The sequence below is a fragment of the Panulirus ornatus genome, chromosome 13 (genome assembly GCF_036320965.1).
Source record: "Panulirus ornatus isolate Po-2019 chromosome 13, ASM3632096v1, whole genome shotgun sequence".
In the NCBI taxonomy this organism is placed as follows: Eukaryota; Metazoa; Arthropoda; class Malacostraca; order Decapoda; family Palinuridae; genus Panulirus; species Panulirus ornatus.
In genome coordinates, this window is record NC_092236.1 from 46,238,399 (window position 1) to 46,261,860 (window position 23,462).

Sequence of the window (23,462 nt, forward strand, 5' to 3'; positions counted from 1 at the left end):
TATATGAACAATGTATCCTATTGTTGTACAAGAACATATAAAATGTATGGATTTGTTCAGTGTGCGTATGAATTAAGGTATATAGTTTAAAAGGACGGACAGATATATTTCACACATATGTTTATATACCAGGTTAAGCAGCACGTTGCTATTATATGAATTTTCTGTTCAGAGTTAAATGATGTAGCTATAATTCAGGACGTTCGGAAAGTTATCATCAATTATTTTGACCATAGATAGTTCATCTTACAGTGGGAGTACGTGTTGAAGCCTGGGGTTCATGGACGTTATTGCATGCAGACTACAAGAACATTACCCTCGGCTTATCTACGTATAGGCGGGGGTAACACACACACACACACACACACACACACACACACACACACACACACATATATATATATATATATATATATATATATATATATATTTTTTTTTTTTTTTTTTTTCATACTATTCGCCATTTCCCGCATTAGCGAGGTAGCGCTAAGAACAGAGGACTGGGCCCTCGAGGGAATATCCTCACCTGGCCCCCTTCTCTGTTCCTTTCTTTTGGAAAATTAAAAAAAAAAAAATAATGAGAGGGGAGGATTTCCAGCCCCCCGCTCCCTCCCCTTTTAGTCGCCTTCTACGACACGCAGGGAATACGTGGGAAGTATTCTTTCTCCCCTATCCAAAGGAGGTCAAGAGAAAGGTGCAAGAGGTGAAAAAAAAGGGCAAATGAGAGTTGGGGTGAGAGAGTATCATTAAATTTTAGGGAGAATAAAAAGATGTTCTGGAAGGAGGTAAATAAAGTGCGTAAGACAAGGGAGCAAATGGGAACTTCAGTGAAGGGCGCAAATGGGGAGGTGATAACAACTAGTGGTGATGTGAGAAGGAGATGGAGTGAGTATTTTGAAGGTTTGTTGAATGTGTTTGATGATAGAGTGGCAGATATAGGGTGTTTTGGTCGAGGTGGTGTGCAAAGTGAGAGGGTTAGGGAAAATGATTTGGTAAACAGAGAAGAGGTAGTAAAAGCTTTGCGGAAGATGAAAGCCGGCAAGGCAGCAGGTTTGGATGGTATTGCAGTGGAATTTATTAAAAAAGGGGGTGACTGTATTGTTGACTGGTTGGTAAGGTTATTTAATGTATGTATGACTCATGGTGAGGTGCCTGAGGATTGGCGGAATGCGTGCATAGTGCCATTGTACAAAGGCAAAGGGGATAAGAGTGAGTGCTCGAATTACAGAGGTATAAGTTTGTTGAGTATTCCTGGTAAATTATATGGGAGGGTATTGATTGAGAGGGTGAAGGCATGTACAGAGCATCAGATTGGGGAAGAGCAGTGTGGTTTCAGAAGTGGTAGAGGATGTGTGGATCAGGTGTTTGCTTTGAAGAATGTATGTGAGAAATACTTAGAAAAGCAAATGGATTTGTATGTAGCATTTATGGATCTGGAGAAGGCATATGATAGAGTTGATAGAGATGCTCTGTGGAAGGTATTAAGAATATATGGTGTGGGAGGCAAGTTGTTAGAAGCAGTGAAAAGTTTTTATCGAGGATGTAAGGCATGTGTACGTGTAGGAAGAGAGGAAAGTGATTGGTTCTCAGTGAATGTAGGTTTGCGGCAGGGGTGTGTGATGTCTCCATGGTTGTTTAATTTGTTTAAGGATGGGGTTGTTAGGGAGGTGAATGCAAGAGTTTTGGAAAGAGGGGCAAGTATGAAGTCTGTTGGGGATGAGAGAACTTGGGAAGTGAGTCAGTTGTTGTTCGCTGATGATACAGCGCTGGTGGCTGATTCATGTGAGAAACTGCAGAAGCTGGTGACTGAGTTCGGTAAAGTGTGTGAAAGAAGAAAGTTAAGAGTAAATGTGAATAAGAGCAAGGTTATTAGGTACAGTAGGGTTGAGGGTCAAGTCAATTGGGAGGTGAGTTTGAATGGAGAAAAAAAGGAGGAAGTGAAGTGTTTTAGATATCTGGGAGTGGATCTGTCAGCGGATGGAACCATGGAAGCGGAAGTGGATCATAGGGTGGGGGAGGGGGCGAAAATTCTGGGGGCCTTGAAGAATGTGTGGAAGTCGTGAACATTATCTCGGAAAGCAAAAATGGGTATGTTTGAAGGAATAGTGGTTCCAACAATGTTGTATGGTTGCGAGGCGTGGGCTATGGATAGAGTTGTGCGCAGGAGGATGGATGTGCTGGAAATGAGATGTTTGAAGACAATGTGTGGTGTGAGGTGGTTTGATCGAGTAAGTAACGTAAGGGTAAGAGAGATGTGTGGAAATAAAAAGAGCGTGGTTGAGAGAGCAGAAGAGGGTGTTTTGAAATGGTTTGGGCACATGGAGAGAATGAGTGAGGAAAGATTGACCAAGAGGATATATGTGTCGGAGGTGGAGGGAACGAGGAGAAGAGGGAGACCAAATTGGAGGTGGAAAGATGGAGTGAAAAAGATTTTGTGTGATCGGGGCCTGAACATGCAGGAGGGTGAAAGGAGGGCAAGGAATAGAGTGAATTGGAGCGATGTGGTATACCGGGGTTGACGTGCTGTCAGTGGATTGAATCAAGGCATGTGAAGCGTCTGGGGTAAACCATGGAAAGCTGTGTAGGTATGTATATTTGCGTGTGTGGACGTATGTATATACATGTGTATGGGGGTGGGTTGGGCCATTTCTTTCGTCTGTTTCCTTGCGCTACCTCGCAAACGCGGGAGACAGCGACAAAGCAAAAGAAAAGAAAAAAAAAAAAAAAAAAAAAAAAATATATATATATATATATATATATATATATATATATATATATATATATATATATATATATATATATATATATATATATATATATATATATATATATATATATATATAACCTTACCCTCCTGCCCCTGCCTACCAGTCTCTTCTATGGAACTCGCTCAGTGCGCACGACCATCGGGTCATGAAGTGCGGTGATGGGTGTGTGTCCTTGTCTAGCAGGTACAGGGTCACTGGGATGAATATTGCGGGTCCTCAGTGTAGATCTTACATCTCTGGAATGACGGTTCTCCTGATATGATAAAACACTGTGTAACGTAGGAGCGATGGACTGTGTCCAGAACGTTCACAAGGATTAGTAACACACACACACACACACACACACTCAATATTTGCCGAAAACCACGAGGAAAAATGAAACGTGATAAGTCTTCGTGGTTTTCAGCAAATACTAGATCACATACATCACTGTAACCTGTGATCTACTGAGGTTTTACACACACACACACACACTCACACACACACACACACACACTCATATATATATATATATATGTGACCATTATGTGACATTCATTTTTTTCATTCATTTCAAGCTAAAAGTTTGTTTTCTAAATTGTTTCTTACATTTTTCATATGTATATATATGTACGTGTGTGTGTGTGTGTGTGTGTATGTGCGTATGTGTGTGTATGTGTGTGTGTGTGTATTTTTTTTTTTTTTTTTTTTTTTTTTTTTTTTTTATACTTTGTCGCTGTCTCCCGCGTTTGCGAGGTAGCGCAAGGAAACAGACGAAAGAAATGGCCCCCCCCCATACACATGTACATACACACGTCCACACACGCAAATATACATACCTACACAGCTTTCCATGGTTTACCCCAGACGCTTCACATGCCTTGCTTCAATCCACTGACAGCACGTCAACCCCTGTATACCACATGACTCCAATTCACTCTATTTCTTGCCCTCCTTTCACCCTCCTGCATGTTCAGGCCCCGATCACACAAAATCTTTTTCACTCCATCTTTCCACCTCCAATTTGGTCTCCCTCTTCTCCTCGTTCCCTCCACCTCCGACACATATATCCTCTTGGTCAATCTCTCCTCACTCATTCTCTCCATGTGCCCAAACCATTTCAAAACACCCTCTTCTGCTCTCTCGACCACGCTCTTTTTATTTCCACACATCTCTCTTACCCTTACGTTACTTACTCGATCAAACCACCTCACACCACACATTGTCCTCAAACATCTCATTTCCAGCACATCCATCCTCCTGCGCACATCTCTATCCATAGCCCACGCCTCGCAACCATACAGCATTGTTGGAACCACTATTCCCTCAAACATACCCATTTTTGCTTTCCGAGATAATGTTCTCGACTTCCACACATTTTTCAAGGCTCCCAAAATTTTCGCCCCCTCCCCCACCCTATGATCCACTTCCGCTTCCATGGTTCCATCCGCTGACAGATCCACTCCCAGATATCTAAAACACTTCACTTCCTCCAGTTTTTCTCCATTCAAACTCACCTCCCAATTGACTTGACCCTCACCCCTACTGTACCTAATAACCTTGCTCTTATTCACATTTACTCTCAACTTTCTTCTTCCACACACTTTACCAAACTCAGTCACCAGCTTCTGCAGTTTCTCACATGAATCAGCCACCAGCGCTGTATCATCAGCGAACAACAATTGACTCACTTCCCAAGCTCTCTCATCCCCAACAGACTTCATACTTGCCCCTCTTTCCAGGTGTGTGTGTATATGTATATATATATGTATATTATCCCTGGGGATAGGGGTGAAAGAATACTTCCCACGTATTCCTCGCGTGTCGTAGAAAGCGACTAGAGGGGACGGGAGCGGGGGGCCGGAAATCCTCCCCTCCTTGTAATTAACTTTCTAAAATGGGAAACAGAAGAAGGAGTCACGCGGGGAGTGATCATCCTCCTCGAAGGCTCAGAGTGGGGTGCCTAAATGTGTGTGGATGTAACCAAGATGTGAAAAAAGGAGAGATAGGTAGTATGTTTGAGGAAAGGAACCTGGATGTTTTGGCTCTGAGTGAAACGAAGCTCAAGGGTAAAGGGGAAGAGTGGTTTGGAAATGTCTGGGGAGTGAAGTCAGGGGTTAGTGAGAGGACAAGAGCAAGGGAAGGAGTAGCAATACTCCTGAAACAGGAGTTGTGGGAGTATGTGATAGAATGTAAGAAAGTATATTCTCGATTAATATGGGTAAAATTGAAAGTTGATGGAGAGAGGTGGGTGATTATTGGTGCATATGCACCTGGGCATGAGAAGAAAGATCATGAGAGGCAAGTGTTTTGGGAGCAGCTGAATGAGTGTGTTAGCGGTTTTGATGCACGAGACCGGGTTATAGTGATGGGTGATTTGAATGCAAAGGTGAGTAATGTGGCAGTTGAGGGAATAATTGGTATACATGGGGTGTTCAGTGTTGTAAATGGAAATGGTGAAGAGCTTGTAGATTTATGTGCTGAAAAAGGACTGATGATTGGGAATACCTGGTTTAAAAAGCGAGATATACATAAGTATACTTATGTAAGTAGGAGAGATGGCCAGAGAGCGTTATTGGATTACGTGTTAATTGACAGGCGTGCGAAAGAGAGACTTTTGGATGTTAATGTGCTGAGAGGTGCAACTGGAGGGATGTCTGATCATTATCTTGTGGAGGCTAAGGTGAAGATTAGTATGGGTTTTCAGAAAAGAGGAGTGAATGTTGGGGTGAAGAAGGTGGTGAGAGTAAGTGAGCTTGGGAAGGAGACCTGTGTGGGGAAGTACCAGGAGAGACTGTGTACAGAATGGAAAAAGGTGAGAACAATGGAAGTAAGGGGAGTGGGGGAGGAATGGGATGTATTTAGGGAATCAGTGATGGATTGCGCAAAAGATGCTTGTGGCATGAGAAGAGTGGGAGGTGGGCTGTTTAGAAAGGGTAGTGAGTGGTGGGATGAAGAAGTAAGAGTATTAGTGAAAGAGAAGAGAGAGGCATTTGGACGATTTTTGCAGGGAAAAAATGCAATTGAGTGGGAGAAGTATAAAAGAAAGAGACAGGAGGTCAAGAGAAAGGTGCAAGAGGTGAAAAAAAGGGCAAATGAGAGTTGGGGTAAGAGACTATCAGTAAATTTTAGGGAGAATAAAAAGATGTTCTGGAAGGAGGTAAATAGGGTGTGTAAGACAAGGGAGCAAATGGGAACTTCAGTGAAGGGCGTAAATGGGGAGGTGATAACAAGTAGTGGTGATGTGAGAAGGAGATGGAATGAGTATTTTGAAGGTTTGTTGAATGTGTCTGATGACAGAGTGGCAGATATAGGGTGTTTTGGTCGAGGTGGTGTGCAAAGTGAGAGGGTTAGGGAAAATGATTTGGTAAACAGAGAAGAGGTAGTAAAAGCTTTGCGGAAGATGAAAGCCGGCAAGGCAGCAGGTTTGGATGGTATTGCAGTGGAATTTATTAAAAAAGGGGGTGACTGTATTGTTGACTGGTTGGTAAGGTTATTTAATGTATGTATGACTCATGGTGAGGTGCCTGAGGATTGGCGGAATGCGTGCATAGTGCCATTGTACAAAGGCAAAGGGGATAAGAGTGAGTGCTCAAATTACAGAGGTATAAGTTTGTTGAGTATTCCTGGTAAATTATATGGGAGGGTATTGATTGAGAGGGTGAAGGCATGTACAGAGCATCAGATTGGGGAAGAGCAGTGCGGTTTCAGAAGTGGTAGAGGATGTGTGGATCAGGTGTTTGCTTTGAAGAATGTATGTGAGAAATACTTAGAAAAGCAAATGGATTTGTATGTAGCATTTATGGATCTGGAGAAGGCATATGATAGAGTTGATAGAGATGCTCTGTGGAAGGTATTAAGAATATATGGTGTGGGAGGCAAGTTGTTAGAAGCAGTGAAAAGTTTTTATCGAGGATGTAAGGCATGTGTACGTGTAGGAAGAGAGGAAAGTGATTGGTTCTCAGTGAATGTAGGTTTGCGGCAGGGGTGTGTGATGTCTCCATGGTTGTTTAATTTGTTTATGGATGGGGTTGTTAGGGAGGTAAATGCAAGAGTCCTGGAAAGAGGGGCAAGTATGAAGTCTGTTGGGGATGAGAGAACTTGGGAAGTGAGTCAGTTGTTGTTCGCTGATGATACAGCGCTGGTGGCTGATTCATGTGAGAAACTGCAGAAGCTGGTGACTGAGTTTGGTAAAGTGTGTGGAAGAAGAAAGTTAAGAGTAAATGTGAATAAGAGCAAGGTTATTAGGTACAGTAGGGTTGAGGGTCAAGTCAATTGGGAGGTGAGTTTGAATGGAGAAAAACTGGAGGAAGTGAAGTGTTTTAGATATCTGGGAGTGGATCTGTCAGCGGATGGAACCATGGAAGCGGAAGTGGATCATAGGGTGGGGGAGGGGGCGAAAATTTTGGGAGCCTTGAAAAATGTGTGGAAGTCGAGAACATTATCTCGGAAAGCAAAAATGGGTATGTTTGAAGGAATAGTGGTTCCAACAATGTTGTATGGTTGCGAGGCGTGGGCTATGGATAGAGTTGTGCGCAGGAGGGTGGATGTGCTGGAAATGAGATGTTTGAGGACAATGTGTGGTGTGAGGTGGTTTGATCGAGTAAGTAACGTAAGGGTAAGAGAGATGTGTGGAAATAAAAAGAGCGTGGTTGAGAGAGCAGAAGAGGGTGTTTTGAAATGGTTTGGGCACATGGAGAGAATGAGTGAGGAAAGATTGACCAAGAGGATATATGTGTCGGAGGTGGAGGGAACGAGGAGAAGAGGGAGACCAAATTGGAGGTGGAAAGATGGAGTGAAAAAGATTTTGTGTGATCGGGGCCTGAACATGCAGGAGGGTGAAAGGAGGGCAAGGAATAGAGTGAATTGGAGCGATGTGGTATACAGGGGTTGACGTGCTGTCAGTGGAGTGAATCAAGGCATGTGAAGCGTCTGGGGTAAACCATGGAAAGCTGTGTAGGTATGTATATTTGCGTGTGTGGACGTGTGTATGTACATGTGTATGGGGGGGGTTGGGCCATTTCTTTCGTCTGTTTCCTTGCGCTACCTCGCAAACGCGGGAGACAGCGACAAAGTATAAAAAAAAAAAAAAAAAAAAAAAAAAAAAAAAAAAAAAATATATATATATATATATATATATATATTTTTTTTTTTTTTCTTTTAAACTATTCGCCATTCTCCCGCGTTAGCGAGGTAGCGTTAGGAGCAGAGAACTGGGCCTTTTTTGGAATATCCTCACCTGGCCCCCTCTGTTCCTTCTTTTAGAAAATTTTAGTCGCCTTCTACGACACGCAGGGAATACGTGGGAAGTATTCTTAATCCCCTATACCCAGGGATAATATATATATATATATATATATATATATATATATATATATATATATATATATATATATATATATATATATATATATATATATGTATCTTTATTTATTTTGCTTTGTCACTGTCTCCCGTGTTAGTGAGGTAGCGCAAGGAAACAGACGAAAGAATGGCCCAACCCTCCCACTTACACATGTAAATACATACACGTCCACACACGCAAATATACATACCTATACATCTCGACGTATACATATGTATGCACACACAGACATATGCATATGTACATAATTCATACTTTCTGCCTTTATTCATTCCCATCGACACAGCGCCACACATGAAATAACAACCCCCTCCGCCACATATGCGCGAGGTACCGCTAGGAAAAGACAACAAAGGCCACATTCGTTCACACTCAATCTCTAGCTGTCATGTATAATGCACTGAAACCACAGCTCCCTTTCCATATCCTGGCCACACAGAACTTTCCATGGTTCAATCCATTGACAGCACGTCGACCCCGGTATACCACATCGTTCCAATTCACTCTATTCCTTGCACGCCTTTCACCCTCCTGCATGTTCAGGCCCCGATCACTCAAAATCTTTGTCACTCCATCTTTCCACCTACAATTTGGTCTCCCACTTCTTCTCGTTCCCTCCACCTCTGACATATATATCCTCTGACACATATATCCTCTTTGTCAATCTTTCCTCACTCATTCTCTCCATGTGATCAAACCATTTCAAAACACCCTATTCTGCTCTCTCAACCACACTTTTTCTTACCACACACCTCTCTTACCCTTTCATAACTTACTCGATCAAACCACCTCACACCACATATTGTCCTCAAACATCTCATATCGTCCTCAAACATCTCATTTCCAGCACATCCACCCTCCTGCGCACAACTCTATCCATAGCCCACTCCTCGCAACTATATAACATTGATGGAACGACTATTCCTTCAAACATACCCATATTTGCATTCCGAGATAATGTTCTCGACTTCCAAACATTCTTCAAGGCTCCCAGACTTTCGCCCCCTCCCCCACCCTATGATTCACTTCCGCTTCCATGGTTCCATCCGCTGCCAAATCCACTCCCAGATATCTAGAACACTTCACTTCCTCCACTTTTTCTCCATTCAACCTTACCTCCCAGTTGACTTGTCCCTCAACCCTACTGTATCTAATAATCTTGATCTTATTCACATTTACTCTCAGCTTTCTTCTTTCACACACTTTACCAAACTCAGTCACCAGCTTCTGCAGTTTCTCACAAGAATCAGCCACCAGCGCTGCATTATCAGCGAACATCAACTGACTCACTTCCCAAGCTCTCTCATCCACAACAGACTGCTTACTTGCCCCTCTTTCCAAAACTCTTGCATTCACCTCCCTAACAACCCCATCCATAAACAAATTAAACAACCATGGAGACATCACACACCCCTGCCGCAAACCTACATTCACTGAGAACCAATCACTTTCCTCTCCTCCTACACGTACACATGCCTTACATCCTCGATAAAAACTTTTCACTGCTTCTAAGAACTTGCCTCCCACACCATATATTCTTAATACCTTCCACAGAGCATCTTATCAACTCTACCATATGCCCTCTCCAGATCCATAAATGCTACATACAAATCCATTTGCTTTTCTAAGTATTTCTCACATACATTCTTCAAAGCAAACACCTGATCCACACATCCTCTATCACTTCTGAAACCACACTGCTTTTCCCCTATCTGATGTTCTGTACACGCCTTCACCCTCTCAATCAATACTCTCCACAAACTTATACCTCTGTAATTTGAGCACTCACTCTTATCCCCTTTGCCTTTGTACAACGGCACTATGCAAGCATTCCTCCAATCCTCAGGCACCTCACCATGAGTCATACATACATTAAATAACCTTACCAACCAGTCAACAACACAGTCACCCCCTTTTTTGATAAATTCCATTGCAATACCATCCAAACCCGCTGCCTTGCCAGCTTCCATTTACTGCGAAGCTTTTACTACATCCCGGTTTACCAAACCATTCTCCCTAGCCCTCTCACTTTGCACACTACCTCGACCAAAACGCCCTACACTTGCCACTCTATCATCAAACATATTCAACAAATCTTCAAAATACTCACTCTATCTCCTTCTCACATCACCACTACTTGTTATCACCTCCCCATTAGCCCCCTTCACTGAAGTTCCCATTTGTTCCCTTGTCTACGCACTTTCTTTACCTCCTTCCAAAACATCCTTTTATTCTCCCTAAAATTTAATGATACTCTCTCACCCCAACTCTCATTTGCCCTCTTTTTCACCTCTTGCACCTTTCTCCTGACCTCCTGCCTCTTTCTTTTATACATATCCTACTCATTTGCATCATTTCCCAGTAAAAATCGTCCAAATACCTCTCTCTTCTCTTTCACTAATAATCTTACTTCCTCATCCCACCACTCACTACCCTTTCTAGTCTGCCCACCTCCCACGCTTCTCATGCCACAAGCATCTTTTGCGCAAGCCATCACTGATTCCCTAAATACATCCCATTCCTCCCCCACTCCCCTTACGTCCTTTGTTCTCACCTTTTTCCATTCTGTACTCAGTCTCTCCTGGTAGTTCCTCACACAAGTCTCCTTCCCAAGCTCACTTACTCTCACCACTCTCTTCCCCCCAACATTCTCTCTTCTTTTCTGAAAACCTCTATAAATCTTCACCTTTGCCTCCATAAGATAATGATCAGACATCCCTCCAGTTGCACCTCTCAGCACATTAACATCCAAAAGTCTCTCTTTCGCGCGCCTATCAATTAACACGTAATCCAATAACGCTCTCTGGCCATCTCTCCTACTTACATACATATACTTCTGTATATCTCTCTTTTTAAACCAGGTATTCCCAATCAAGAGCCCTTTTTCAGCACAATAATCTACAAGCTCTTCACCATTTCCATTTACAACACTGAACACCTCATGTACACCAATTATTCCCTCAACTGCCACATTACTCACCTTTGCATTGGAATCACCCATCACTATAACCCGGTCTCGTGCATCAAAACTACTAACACACTCACTCAGCTGCTCCCAAAACACTTGCCTCTCATGATCTTTCTTCTCATGCCCAGGTGCATATGCACCAATAATCACCAATCTCTCTCCATCCGCTTTCAGTTTTATCCATATCAATCTAGAATTTACTTTCTTACACTCTATCACATACTCCCACCACTCATGTTTCAGGAGTAGTGCTACTCTTTGCCTAGCTCTTGTCCTCTCACTAACCCCTGACTTTACTCCTAAGACATTCCCAAACCGCTCTTCCCCTTTACCCTTGAGCTTTGTTCCACTCAAAGCTAAAACATCCATATTCCTTTCCTCAAACATACTACCTAGCTCTTCTTTTTTTTCTCATCTTGGTTACATCCACACACATTTAGACATCCCAATCTGAGCCTTCGAGGAGGATGAGCACTCCCAGCGCGACTCCTTCTTCTGTTTCCCCTTTTAGAAGGTTAAAATACAAGGAGGGGAGGGTTTCTAGCCCCCCGCTCCCGTCCCCTTTAGTCGCCTTCTACGAAACGTGAGGAATGAGTGGGAAGTATTCTTAATCGCTGCTTCCCGCGTCAGCGAGGTATCGCAAGGAAACAGACAAAGGATGGCCCAACCTACTCGTATGCACATATATATACATAAACGCCCATACACGCATATATACATATACATTTCAACGTATACATACATACACAGACATATACACATATACACATGTACGTATTCATACTTGCAGCCTTCATCCATTTACGTCGCCACCCCGCCACACACGAAATAGCATCCCCTCTTCCCCCATTTCCAGCGAGGTTGCGCCGGGAAAAGACAAAATGGCCACATTCGTTCACACTCAGTCTCTAGCTGTCATGTGTAATGCTCCGAAACCACAGCTCCCTTTCCACATCCAGGCCCCACAAAACTTTCCATGATTTACCCAAATGCTTCACATGCCTGGTTCAATCCATTGACAGTACGTCGACCGAGGTATACCACATCTTTCCAATTCATGCTATTCCTTGCACTCCTTTCACCTTCCTGTATGTTCAGGCCCCGATCGCTCAAAATCTTTTTCACTCCATCCTTCCACCTTCAATTTGGTTTCCCGCGTCTCCTTCTTCCCTCCATCGCTGACACATATGTCCACTTTGTCAATCTTTCCTCACTCATCCTCTCCATGTGTCCAAACCATTTCAACACACCTTCCGCTCTCTTAACCACACTCTTTTTCATTACCACACATCTCTCTTACCCTTTCATCACTTACTCGATCAAACCACCTCACACCACATATTGTCCTCAAACATTTCATTTCCAACACATCCACCCTCCTCCGCACAACTCTATCTAAAGCCCATGCCACGCTCCCATATAACTTTGTTGGAACCACTATTCCTTCAAACATACCCATTTTTGCTCTCCGCGATAGCGTTCTTGCCTTCCACATTCTTCAACGCTCCCAAAACCTTCGCCCCCTCCCCCACCCTGTGGCTCAATTCCGCTACCATGCTTCCATCCGCTGCTACGGCCACTCCCAGATATGTAAAGCACTTCACTTCCTCCAATTTTTCTCAATTCAAACTTACCTCCCAAATAACTTGACCCTCAACCCTCTTATTCACATTTGCTCTCAATTTTCTTCTTTCACACTCTTTACCAAACCTCTGCAGTTTCTCAATCGAATCAGCCACCAGCGCTGTATCATCAGCGAACAACAACTGACTCGCTTCCTAAGCTCTCTCATCCACAACAGACTGCATACTTGCCCCTCTCTCCAAAACTCGTGCATTCACCTCCATAACAACCCCATCCATAAACAAATTAAACAACCATGGAGACATCACGCACCCCTACCGCAAACCGACATTCACCGGGAACCAATCACTTTCCTCTCTTCCTGCACGTACACTGCTTCTAGCAACTTACTTCCCACACCATATACTCTTAAAACCCTCCACAAAGCATCTCTATCAAACCTATAATATGCCTTCTCCATATCCATAAATACTACATACAAATCCATCTGTTTTTTTCTTAGTATTTCTCGCATGCATTCTTCAAAGCAAACACCTGATCCACACATCCTCTTCCACTTCTAAAACCACACTGCTCTTCCCTAATCTGACGCTCTCTACATGCCTTTGCCCTCTCAATCAATACCCTCCCATATAATTTCCCAGGAATACTCAACAAACTTATGCCTCTGTAATTTGAACACTTACCTTTATTCCCTTTGCCTTTGTACAATGGCACTAGGCATGCATTCCGCCAATCCTCAGGCACTTCACTATGACCTATACATACATTGAATATCATTATCAACCAATTAACAACAGTCACCCCCTTATATATATATATATATATATATATATATATATATATATATATATATATATATATATATATATATATATATATATATATATATATATTCTTACTTCTTGTTCCATGTGTCGAGGTAGAAAAGAGAAAGAAAAGAAGAGGTGGAACAGTGGAAGGGTTAGTTTAAGATGGAAGATGACAATGGAGTGTGAACAGGGTTATTATGGTGGTATGAGTTTAAATTATTTATGCGGAGGATTTTCTGGGAGTGTGTTTTTGGTGCCTTATTCATATACCCTCAGCAGACTGGGGATGTGTAAGTATTTGTGTTGTATCTTTGTTTCGTTCATAGAAATTCACTTATCTAAGCTAAACATTATAATTGTGTACGTGGAAAGATAACTGGAGCCTCTCTGAGTGCTTTGAGACTTCGAGGGAACCAATGGTATTCCATTTTGTACTGTTGTCCAGATCTTGGATTTGTCTGTAGCATCGTTATCTTCAGGTTTCTGCCGTATTCTCTTCGCTACTTTTCTTAAGTGCAAACCGACTGGTTTAATATTCAATCGTCTGTTTTCAATGTTGGGGAATGTTTCTTTTGTGACGAAACTCAGAGCCTTATCTTGTATCCTCTGTTACTTTAGTATGCGTGAACTGGAGATGTGGAACCATGGTATAGGTGAATAAATTAAGGCAGGTATTATTGTGGTATTACTAGGTGTAATCTTTGGTTCATTGGAAGGTACTAGAATCCATTAGAAATGGTCAGGGCCACTTTTTCTCGTGCAAATCTCTCGGCGATATGATCTATTATCATACCCCTTGATGTCAGTGTATGACCCAAGATTCTGCAGCTCTTCTTGTGCGCTATCCTGCTACCCTCTGTGGTTATGCCGTTGGGATTTATTCTTCCTAGCGCTACGGTAATAGATTTCTTTATTTGTTCTAATCTTTCAGGGCTTTTCGACTTTGTTTACTTTGGTTAACTCTATGATAAACGAGTACGTTCCGGGAGTGAGTTGTTCGAGACAGCTGAGTGGCGTCGTGGGCAGAGGTATCCATGCTCATGGCACCCACTGGTGGCGGAAGTGGCAGCCGTGCAAGAAATGAACAGTGTTGGTAAGAGGACGCTGTCCAGTAGTACCCCGCTTAACAGAGATAATCTGGGTAACGTTGCATAGTTGCTGTGAGTTGGTTTAGGTTAAAGGTTGGGTAAAGTGTGGGCATCAGCAGGTCTGAATGTTGTTGGTGCTTGAAATGTAAGGCTGTTGATAAACTTACATCTGTAGATGAAAAAAAAAAAATTGAGTAGAATACAAGTGATGTGGTTTTTTAAAGATATACACGAGGCCGCCTGTATGACAGAAAAGCAATGAGAAGGTCGAGTGAGCCTGACATGATCATGTGTGTTGATTAAGTTAGATGCGTATTGTCGATGAATAATATGAATGATAATGAAGGAAGAACACAAGCAAGTTGCTAAGGACTGACACCGTAAAGATGAACCTTCAAAGTTACTCGGATGAGTTAAGTAGTATGGACAAAGACTTCAAAATAGGGTTGAAGAGTTGAGTGTATACTTTCAGAATACATTACCGGAAGTAGATTGAGAACTCCACAAACCACCAGCCTCACTATCTGCTGCACTTTTATATCAGTGATAACATATGTACCTTGCTAGAAAAGAACCATCTTGTTAAGTTTCTGTTTCAAATCGTCTTCCATCTTGGTTCCTTAAAGGGTAGTGTATTGCTTTTCTTTGTACAGTATCAAGTGATGCGCTGCCAGTTAGGTATCTGAATTGGTTATCCCTGACAGTAGCTGCTGAACCTGTTCTTAAAATGTCAATATAAAGAAAACGAAAATACTTGAGACTTCTTCATTAGCGCCAGACGCATCTATAACTTTTGCGATTTGTATCTTCTTTCCTTTTCTCATTATCAGCTTATAAGAAGACCTTATCTCACCACTTTGCTCCCGTCATCGTCGTCTGTGAACTGTGCATATGAGTAGTTCTCACAATCCACAATCTGTTCACCCGAAGCTTTTCAGAAAAAGATCTATGTATGGCTCTCATATTCAAGTGTCCTCATTTCATACCGATCTGATTCTAACATAGACGTCAAAGGGTTAAGATGTTCTCTAATTGGATGATATCTTAAAATTCTTCCTGTCGGAGGTCGTACATGACAATTATACATGACTTTACGGAAATGATTAGATGGTTCCCTGAGAAGTTTCCTCATCTCGTGTCGATCTGGTCATATTGGCCAGGTGAGCTATACAGTCTCTCCCGAACCTCTCGGTTTTACCTCATCCTGTCAGTTAACGGTCTCCCTGATACACTCCTCTTTGCAATTATTATGTCTACTACTTCTAGATCTTTCTTAAATTCTTCCTCTCTATGTTATTTCATCTTAATCTCCGTGTTACATTCATTTCTCCTGTCTCTAGTTTTACCACATATATGTTTTCTCACGCTTCATATGTCGTACTTTTTTCTCGTCAAGCCTTTCCACTCTCCCGGACTGTTGAACACCTCCCTCCACGTCTTCCGTCAACAGTAAATATTTAACCTCAAAATCATATTCCCTTTTCCACGTATTGATTGGTCATTCTCTTCCGTATCTCCGCCATCCCCGCTATGTTAATGCTAGATTGGTCACACCAAAGCATTTGTGGCTTGCGGTTTACAATGAATCATAAAGGAAATATTTACTCCAGATCACTGACCTTACGTCCAGACCACAATAATGCATTTATCTCTTCCTCCTTTATAGTAAGCCAGCCAGGTCGGTACTCATTTACTACAGATGTTTACACCAGGCGCGGGTTAACGCCCGTATGCCGTCATTATTCAGAAACCGCAAACACGGGAGTGGCTGCGTTCTGTGACCCGGATCTGAAAATTATCCCTAACCGCAACCTGACCCGGCACAAAGTCTGGTTATCCTGACTCATACACCTCCTACTTCAGCACCAGATTTAGTTTTGCTGATGTAATGTACGTATTAAACCCGTGTAAAAGGATGTAGCAGTGAAATCCTTAATTGATCAATCGCTATTGAAGGAAACAGGGAAGTGAGCAGTACAATGTAACTTGCCAACAGTCATCTAAGTCTCTATTAATAGCCCTGGGCTACCATAGGGGTAAGGCTCGAGGAGGTAACAGAAGTTAGTCAATCATCTTCTAATGTGGTAGAGGGAAACTCTGATATGATATTCGTCAGCACCACCACAGCCGACACCACAACCATCACCACAAATACCATTGGTTTAACTATTAACATCACCACGACGTTATTGCTGTTTTAACACCACAAAAGCCACCACCACCAACATCAACAACTATTTCTTCTACGAAAGTTGAAGTCACTACCACTACTACCACCACTACCACTACCAGAGCCACCTTCACTACCACAACCATCACAACAAACACGAGGGAGCGGGGGGCTGAAAATCCTCTCCTCTCGTTTTTTTGATTTTCCAAAAGAAGGAACAGAGAAGGGGGCCAGGTGAGGATATTCCCTCAAAGGCCCAGTCCTCTGTTCTTGACGCTACCTCGCTAACGCGAGGAAATGGCGAATAGTATGAAAAAGAATATATATATATATATATATATATATATATATATATATATATATATATATATATATATATATATATATATATATATATATATATATATACTATCCATAGGTAACCTAAATCCAATTTCTATGAATTTCATGGTGTTAACCAGGACTTCTTTCTAATGGCTCCTATAGCCCAAGGCTGCGCTACTTCCAATAACCGGGCAATGTGGACTCCTTTGGAGTGAGTTTTTTGACAAGACTGTACCTCGTGTGATGCAGCCTCGCTAAAGATGTTTGTACACTCGTAGTGGAACCTGTTGCAGCCGGAGCCAGGTAACACCTATATATAATTTAATTTCTTCATGAATGTTCACCATTTCCCACATTATGGAAGTAGCGCCATGAACAGACAAAGAAATGACCTCACGCTCACATCCAATCTCTGGATGTCATGTATAATGCACTGATATTAAAGACCCCATCCACAAACAAACTCCATAGGCCTTTCCAAAGTTTCCCTCAAACGCCTCATATACCCTAGATTGGACCACTGACACCACGTCGTCCTTAGTAAACCACATCGCTCTGATTCATTCTATCCCTTGCATGCCTCACACCTTTTCACATAGGCTCCAAGCCTTCAGAACACCCTTCTGTTCATCTTTCCATCTCCTCCTTGGTCCGCTCTTCCTAATTTATACTTTCCATTTCTGACTTGTACATTCTTTTAGTCATCGTTTTCTCACTCATCCTCTCCATGTCTCCATACCATTTCAGCATTTCCTCCTTAGCTCTCTCAAAGATACTCCTCTTACTGTCTCTCTCTACCCTATCATTTCTTATTCGATCAGCCCTCCTCACACTTGATAATTTAAACCTTTCATTTCCAACGCATTCACCATAGCCTTCACATTTTTGTCTAAGACCCGCGCTTCACGCCCGTACAGCACCGACGGGAGTACTATGCTATTAAACGTACCTATCTTTGCCCTTGATGGCAGTGACCTCTCTTTCCACACTTTCCACACATTCCTCAGCGCACGCTCTCACTCAACCTCCGGCTCACTTCAGCGTCCATAATTATATTCGCTACCATATTCACTCTTAGGTATCTAAAACAAACTAGTCTATCTCAATGCTCTCCATTCAAACCCGCACTCTAAATAACCTGTCTCTTTTCACCGCTAAACCAAGTAACCTTACTTTTACATGATTTCAACTTTCTCCTTTCACACGCTTTTCCAAACTCAGACTCCAACCTTGATCATTTCTTATTCGAATCTGGCACCAGTACACTATCACCAGCAAACATGAACTGACTCTCCTCCCAGGCCTCCCAACACCCAACTGACTGCAAACATCTTCACTCCAATACCCCTGCATTCACCTCCCTCTTCAACCATACACAATTTCAAAGAGCCAATGTGACATCAAAACACTCCTGCCGCAGACCACCTTGACCTGGAACAATGCTCCTTCTTCTCTCCCCACTCGCACACACGCCTTACTCTCTTCATAAAAATTCCTCACTTCTTCTCATAGCTTTCATCCCACACAACATATTGATAACATCCTCTGCAGAACATCTCTTATCATCCTCACCATATGCTTTCTCCTGATTCTTAATTTCTCAGGCATTCTTCAAAGCAAACACCTGATCAATACATTCTTTATATCGTCCTTTGTATTGTCCTTCCCCAGTCTGATGTTCTCTGCATACCACCAGCATCTTAGTCACCACTCTTCCATACAGCTTATATATAGGGCACCGTGTCTGAGCCATACCCAGACGTCTTACACATCCACGCACATCTGCTGAGAGATGATGGCCCGGTCATCACATCCCAGCTACTAATGCAAGCCGCGCACATGAGCCCTAACACTGAACCACCGCAACACAAGTATACCTCTGCCGATAGTGCTAAATGCCTACCACTAAATATCACTATTCCATTAAATGCTTCATCTACACTCATCGGTATCACCTCCCATACACATCACTGTCATCCATCAGAGACTATTCAGAACACTGAAAGAGCAGAAACCACTCAGAGAGCTGCTCCCAGGCCCCTCTCACAAATCCCCTCACCTCCAGCACAAACACCTAATAAAAAGCATCACAGAACACACACACTCACTTCACAAACAAGCCACTCTGCTCCACTAAACCGCTACAACAAATTAAGCATCTTGCAACTCAGTGCCAGCAGCATCAGAGACAAAGACACAGAAATAATCAATTCACCGAACACAACATCCACATAGTCCTCAAAGCCATGAAACTAAACACATCTAAATCTACCCTCCCACCTTTCTACAGTTACACAACTATAAGAAGAGACAGACAAGGATGAGGAGTCCTCATAACACTCGTCCATCAAACCATATCTTTCACCATCATCACTGACACCACAAAACAGCTCATGGACAACAACAACCTAGATATACAATCCGTAAAAATACAACATAATCAACGCATGCATTGACCTAATCACTGAAAGACAAGCTGGAAACTGGCACTTCCTCCTCTACACAACGAACCACTGGACCCACAACAACCAACCTGGACGCACGTTAAAGAAAATCCACTCTTATCGCACCAGTGCATCCCCCCCCCATCCCCCCACCCCTCCTCCCCCTCCCTGCTCATGACACACTCCTGATAGAACACAGAAATACTCAGGAGACTCAACCAAAAACAAAGCGTTCCCCGTCACGGAAAATCCTAAAAAAAAACTACACAGATTCCATCCAGAAACAACTGTCCACCAACCCTCCACCCTCACTGATACAAGCAATGTAAACAAAACTTTGAAATACTCTTCTGCTACGGGACCTGACAACATAACGAATTTTCCCTAAAAACACTTTGGTTAATTTACATATCAAGCACTTACAGATAACCTCAACTACTCCTCATTACGCAATAAAATCCCTTCCATCTGAAAACTTCCGAACATAACACCAATCCTAAAACCTTCCGTACCGCCCAACTCCTTTTCCTTCTACCGCCTTATAGTAATTCTGTCTTCCGTATCCAGACTCTGTAAAAAAAAATCACACTAAATCAAACAAAACATATCACTCTCACCCACAGAGCATGGCTTCAGACCTAAACACTTTACCACCACCTCACACTCACCTCACACATATCCACACAACCCCACCTCCCGCACGGGACTAGTGGTAATAGACATTCAGTAAAGTCCCTCGACACATCTTGCACAAAAAAATAACTTGACACCATCCTCCACAACAATAACAATATCACAGAAAGGCCGCCATGCCAGAGTCACTCTCGATGGCTTCACCCTTACAAGACTTAGACCATACACTGAAATCCCCCAAGGCAAGGTGCAATTCTTTCTCCGTCACTCTTCAACCACTTCCTACACATTCTCCCATTACCTCAGGCAAACTTCAACATGAAGGTCCTTTCATGTCCAGACGACCTCATGATCGCATCACAACACCCTGACATCACGTAAGCAACGTCATACATGCAGCATTTCATTACATAAATCGGTAAAATGGCTCAGCAAGAGCAGAATGTTTGCACTGCACAGAAGTCTTCCAACAATCTTTTAACCCCACACGAACACAAATCGAGCTCACACCTGCCAAACACCTTGAGTGGACAGTCACTCATATTAATCCAAATACCAACCATTCTATGCATCACATATGCTACACACATGGTCATCAATCTCCACATCAATAACATCAGTACAAAAGCAATACACAAACTTAATGTTCCCAGAACACTGACTTGAACCAGATGTAGGCGAGAAAAGAAGTACTTAAAATCCTACACAAACAATCTATCTGTTCCACTTTAAACTATGATTGTTCTTTCACTATCTCAATATACAAAAGCAGTAATCCACACAGACAGTGCACTCGGAACAATCACTAATTACTATAAAGCCAACTACTCTCAACACTTATATAATGGAACAAAGATCCCCCTAATGCAGTCCTACCTCAATATGCTCGGCACTCAAATACATGCAACATCACTAGACCGCTCCCATCCAAACCACAGTATAACTAACTCCCAGTCCTCGGGTAGACATAAAAAGCTGACGCCCCGTCTCACACTTCAGTAACCTCTTCTCACAGATTTTTCCTCTCCCATTACACAACACTGACAAAACATACACTGAAATAATCTAATAAGCACTACACACCCAACATGCCAACTCAGTCTTAAACTCCAGTCCACAGACCCACACCCATCAAAATCCATAACACCAGACAATCACGAGTCACACCTTCCAGTCTGTGCTTCGGACATCACTCATCACCCATTACTACAACGCTTCTAACACCGTTCCAGTATCTCCCATGACACGTCCAATACTTATTACTCAATTACCCTGCACACTTTCCACATAGATGCACACGCATCATAACACTTTATGACCTGTGATCCTGACCCATGGACGTGGACAGAAGGGACTCCTGGGGCAGGAAGTAATATATATATATATACATATATATATATATATATATATATATATATATATATATATATATATATATATATATATATATATATATATATATATATATATATATATATATATATATATATAATTCCCTGGGGATAGGGGAGAAAGAATACTTCCCACGTATTCCCTGCGTGTCGAAGAAGGCGACTAAAAGGGAAGGGAGCGGGGGGCTGGAAATCCTCCCCTCTCGGTTTTTTTTTTTTTTTTTTTTTAATTTTCCAAAAGAAGGAACAGAGAAGAGGTCCAGGTGAGGATATTCCCTCAAAGGCCCAGTCCTCTGTTCTTAACGCTACCTCGCTATCGCGGGAAATAGCGAATAGTATGAAAAAAAAAAAAAAAAAAAAAATATATATATATATATATATATATATATATATATATATATATATATATATATATATATACATATATATATATATATATATATATATATATATATATATATATATATATATATATATATATATATATATATATATATATATATAGTGGTTCCAACAATGTTGTATAGTTGCGTGGCGTGGGCTATGGATAGAGTTGTGCGCAGGAGGGTGGATGTGCTGGAAATGAGATGATTGAGGACAATATGTGGTGTGAGGTGGTTTGATCGAGTAAATAATGTAAGGGTAAGAGAGATGTGTGGAAATAAAAAGAGCGTGGTTGAGAGAGCAGAAGAGGGTGTTTTGAAATGGTTTGGGCACATGGAGAGAATGAATGAGGAAAGATTGACCAAGAGGATATATGTGTCGGAGGTGGAGGGAACGAGAAGTGGGAGACCAAATTGGAGGTGGAAAGATGGAGTGAAACAGATTTTGAGTGATCGGGGCCTGAACATGCAGGAGGGTGAAAGGCGGGCAAGGAATAGAGTGAATTGGATCGATGTGGTATACCGGGGTCGACGTGCTGTCAATGGTTTGAATCAGAGCATGTGAAGCGTCTGGGGTAAAGGATGGAAAGTTCTGTGGGGCCTGGATGTGGAAAGGGAGCTGTGGTTTCGGGCATTATTACATGGCAGCTAGAGAATGAGTGTGAACGAATGGGGCCTTTGTTGTCGTTTCCTAGCGCTACCTCGCACACATGAGGGGGGAGGGGATGTTATTCCATGTGTGGCGAGGTGGCGATGGGAATAAATAAGGGCAGACAGTATGAATTATGTACATGTGTATATATGTATATGTCTGTGTGTGTATATATGTGTGTACATTGAGATGTATAGGTATGTATATTTGCGTGTGTGGACGTGTATGTATATACATGTGTATGGGGGTGGGTTGGGCCATTTCTTTCGTCTGTTTCCTTGCGCTACCTCGCAACGCGGGAGACAGCGACAAAGCAAAATAAATAAATAGAATAAATAATATATATATATATTATCCCTGGGGATAGGGGAGAAAGAATACTTCCCATGTATTTCCTGCGTGTCGTAAAAGGCGACTAAAAGGGAAGGGAGCGAGGGTCTGCAAATCCACCCCTCTCGGTTTTTTTAATTTTCCAAAAAGAAGGGACAGAGAAGGGGGCCAGGTGAGGATATTCCCTCAAAGGTTCAGTCCTCTGTTCTTAACGCAACCTCGCTAATGCGGGAGATGGCGAATAGTATGAAAAGAAAGATATATATATATATATATATAGTTTTTCATTTTATTTGATCGTGGTATCCCGCGTTAGCAAGGTAGTGTAAGGAAACGGACGAAAGTATGGCTCAACCCACCCACATAAAAGCATACACACGCACATATACATACATATACATTTCATCGTATACATACATATACATGCACTGACATATACATATATACACATGTACATATTCATCCTTGCTACCTTCATCCATTTCCGTCGCCACCCTGCCACACAAGAAAAAGCAAACCGCGCCCCCCCCCCCCCCCCCCCCCCCCCCCGCAAGGTAGTGCTAGGAAAAGA